Source organism: Halyomorpha halys, unplaced genomic scaffold, assembly GCF_000696795.3.
Source record: "Halyomorpha halys isolate HHAL.00 unplaced genomic scaffold, Hhal_1.1 Scaffold544.1, whole genome shotgun sequence".
NCBI lineage: Eukaryota > Metazoa > Arthropoda > Insecta > Hemiptera > Pentatomidae > Halyomorpha > Halyomorpha halys.
The window spans coordinates 639,586-643,897 of NW_027105730.1; the positions used below are offsets into that span (position 1 = coordinate 639,586).

General features: G+C 32.1%; 1 protein-coding gene across 3 annotated transcripts in view; it reads left to right on the forward strand.

Annotated features, from left to right (window-relative positions):
* The window catches only part of LOC106684121 (uncharacterized), a 19,837-nt gene that overhangs the window by 3,593 nt on the left and 11,932 nt on the right, over positions 1-4,312 (forward strand). The window lies entirely within an intron of this gene.

The following is a 4,312-nucleotide window of genomic DNA, read 5'->3' on the forward strand; positions in this document are numbered from 1 at the left end:
CAGTCAGTATGGGATAGACTGATATAGTATAGACCGTCATTATGGTATAGACTAATATAGTATAGACAGTCAGTATGGTATAGACTGATATAATATAGACTGTCAGTCCACTATAGTAATAGCTCCTTCACATTTGTTATCTTAATGTTTATTTTTTCTTATACTTTTGTGTATATTTCTGTGTAATTTTATTGTTTATATTTTATAAATTTTGTTCATTTAATAATGTTGATTTAGTTTGTATCCTAAATTAAAAAAAAACATAACCAAATATTAAATTATATATTTCTTCTTTCGTTTATGATCTTAAATAGATTGACTTTGTTTAGTATAAATCGATTTAATATTTATTTAAAAAATCAAAATGCACCTGACTATCAGTTTTTTTTTTAAATTTTAAAACACACAAACATTATAAAAATTAAATTATAATAAATACAAATTTTATTAATTTTTCCTCATTGAAATATTAATTGAATTCATCAACTTATCAGCTTCTAGGACAATATCGCCTATCTAGGCAACCATTGAATATCTAATATTCTTCGAGATATCCGCGTCAATCCTGTCTAAACCAGGAACACGACCAGTTTCTTGCCTAGCTACAGCTACACGGAGATCAAATATATTTCACCAATCCGTTCCTAATGGAAATATCGTGGTGGTTTTTAGGAATCTATCCTCTTCATTATCCAGGGACGGATCATCCTCGGGGTAGATTTCCACTTTATGGCGTAGCACTTCAACGCAGTGACTACCTGCAGTCGAGTCAACTTACATAAGGCCAATCTATATGGTACACTCCGGGGATTTTTTTATTTGGGATTTCAAATAAATAAGAAGCCCCTTTACTGCCACATCGTTGACTGATTCATAACCTCTTGAAAATTCGTCCCAGATTGAGATGAGTCAGTCAAATATTTGCTAATTTTATGCGATAATATCTCAGGCCACTGCTGATGTACGGCTGTGAAGACTGGGGAGCAGCATCCTTTACGAAAAGGAAAAACGTACAATCTTTTCAAAACAAAGTCCTAAGAATCGCAGTTAATGCTCCTTGGTTCATAAGAAACAGCCAATTGCATCGGGAATTACAAATGGAGTCAATATAGGATTACATCAAAAAACGGTTCATGAAGTTCCACTCCCTGTTACCGACAGTTAAAGGAGCAGTGACCTACAACCTGGGAAACCCAACCACAACCCGAAGACTGAAGCCCAGGCTGCTGCAGGACATTCTGTTATAAATTCTATATTTATTAATTCATTATTCACTCTACCTCTATTTTACTTTTTTTTTTCTCTCTTCTCTCGTCCATTTTTCAAATTAACTTGTTTTGTTTTACCATTATAGGGCAATTTTTTGTTTTGTTAAGTCTAAAAATATCATATTTTTTTAAATTAATTTTACTTTTCTCTTTTATTTAGAAGCATTATTCTTATCTATTTATTTTATCTTTTTTTTTTCTTTTGATTATAACATTGTATATAGTTTGGGGTGTCTTTTGTACGAGACTATCCCCCCCCCCTACTAAACTGTTAAAATATATATATAATATAACGGTTATATCAACCATGTAAGGCCCACCAGGCCGATCCGATATAAAATAAATAAATAAATAAAAATATGCGATAATGGGATATGTTAAGTATCGATATATGATCATTGCTTTTCAATTGCTGCAAATATTGAACGTTTCGTTTCAAAGTTTTTTAAAAGATTCAAGCAAATTTGTAGTGCCACTCGGACAAGGGGCGTCTTTAACCCAGTGTGATTTAGAAGTCCATTCAAATAATTTCTCAACAACTTTGGTTTATCTACAGAAGGTACTTTAGAAGAAGGTTTTTTTAAAAAATCATCATTAAATTCCTATACTATTTCAAGCAGAATAGGCCATAGCTAATTAATTGTACAGTGAAATGCCGAGTTTTATCTGAATCTTTAGAACTGTTTTCAAGAAACCCAAAAACATTCATACAAAAAAAAATTGCAATCACATTACCTGTTTATAACTCGCCTTAAATATGTTATGTTTCTTAAAACTTTTCGTTTTTGAGACAGGCAGCTCACACACAGACCATTTTGCGAGACTCTGTTTTTTTTTTGGACTCAGGGGACCTCAAAACGTTTATTTCCGTCTAAAACTCAAATTCAAACTTTGTCAGCATTGCAATACTTACTATATATTCCATATATAGTTTAGTGAAAATAAAAATAAACTTTAAAGAAGTCATTCATGATTTTCAAAACAACAATTCAAGGTTTGAATTGTCACCTTTCAAATAATGATTTTAAGAATTATGTTGTTTAATTCTGTAGATAAACCAAAGTTGTTGAGAAATTATTTGAAGTCTTCTAAATCACACTGGGTTAAAGTGGCTCTACAGATTTTTCTAAATCTTTTAAAAATCTTTGAAACGAAAGGTTTAATATTTGCAGCAATCGAAATACAATGATCATATATCAGTACTTAACATATCCCATTATCGCGTAAAATTGGCAAATATTTGACTGACTCATCTCAATCAGGGACAAATTTTCAAGAGGTTATGAATCAGCCAACAATGTGGCAATATAAGCTTCAGATTTACTAATTGGCTTCAAATTGCGTTTGTTTGGGCCAGTTATCAACTGAAAGGTTCAAATATAGGTGAAATTACAAAAAAAAAAAGTTACCTATCGGCGAAACGATAATTACGCGCCTGCTAGCTGTCAAGGCCTTTTTCGTCATTCTTAATTACTTTCTACGATTTTATATATTAAATACTATTTTCTCCAAACGACATTTAATACCTTTATCGTACTTCTATTATTTCCAGAAATGTTATCTAAATGGTAAAATATATTTCTTCATGTTAGTCATCAATAAAACCTTTCATATGTGACATTTGTTCTTTTTTCACTACTAGTAAAAATTTAAACACCTATGGTAGTGAGACATGGGTCCTCTCAAAGGAGATGGAGAAGCGACTATTCCCCTGGAAAAGAGAGGTAATCAGAAAAATATTTGGACCAGTCTACTCTGATGGAGAGAGAGGAAAATTAGAAAAATGAAGATTTAAGAGTATTGTATGCTCAGCCAGACATAGTAAGTGTAATAAAAAAGGGAAGGCTGAGATGGCTCGGGCAGGTAAAGCGTATGAAGAAGGATCCTCTGCCAAGGAAGTTGCTTCTTGAAAAGCCCGGTGGTACCCGAAAGCGTGGACGTCCCAGTATGAGATGGCTGGACGATGTTGAGGCCATCTGGGGGCTAGAAGATGAAGAGCATATGCCTGGCATGCATTCTGTCCTTCAAGGGCAGTAGTGCCGAAAAAAAAGTAAACTTGTGAAATGATAAATTATTTCATACAGATATTATTATTTTTTACTTTATTTTCATTTTTCCATTTGTTAATTGAATTAGATGTTTTATCAATAAAGATTAATTCATTATGCACTGATTTAGCTTATAAATTTTGGTAGTAATTAAATTTCATTTATGTCAGTCATTTTTATGTTTTATTTGGCACCGAACTCAGATTATCATCTTGTCGGACCATGGAGAATTATCGGGGATTGTTGGGGATGAGAAATTAAGAACTAATGGATCAGGATGGGTAAGGAGTTTAGAATGAAAGGACGCATATCTATTTCGGGCCAAATCTCCAACGAAAGGGATGTTAAGGTCTTTGTGGGTGAGTTTATTTGTGACGTAATAAGGACCATCAAGGATTTTACGGAGGATTTTGGATTGTAAGGATTGGATACGAGAGAAAAATTGATGGTTTGGTCTTTGAGATCTCCAGAGCTCAATTCCGTATGACCAAATAGGTCTGGTTATCATAGTATATAATAAGTTCTTGAAGTGAACTAACATAACTTAATAATATTTAACATAAAGTTCATTTTTAAAATATATCCTTTGTTATAGAAATTATAATTATTACCATAAGGTATAGACCTTTTCCCAAAATACATTATAAATGGAATATGGTCTGGGTGCGGTCAAAAAAACTCAAGTAGTTGATAATTATTCTATTTTATTGAGCCAACGTTTCGCCCCACATTGCAGGGCTTCGTCAGGGCTAAAAAAGATACAAACACTATGGTTACAAGAAGGAAAAAAAGAAAAAACATAAGTGTAAAATAACAGGGGTATAAAATGTAAAAAAATAAGATATAATAAAAAAAATTAAAGGTTGTAAATAGTAAATGAAAAGGGTAATAGTAACAGATAGATAAGAGAAGAAAGATTAAAGAAAGCATAAATATAGAGATGAAAAAAGAAAAAAAAACAAATCAAATGATGAGACAGAATGCATACCTGTTTTG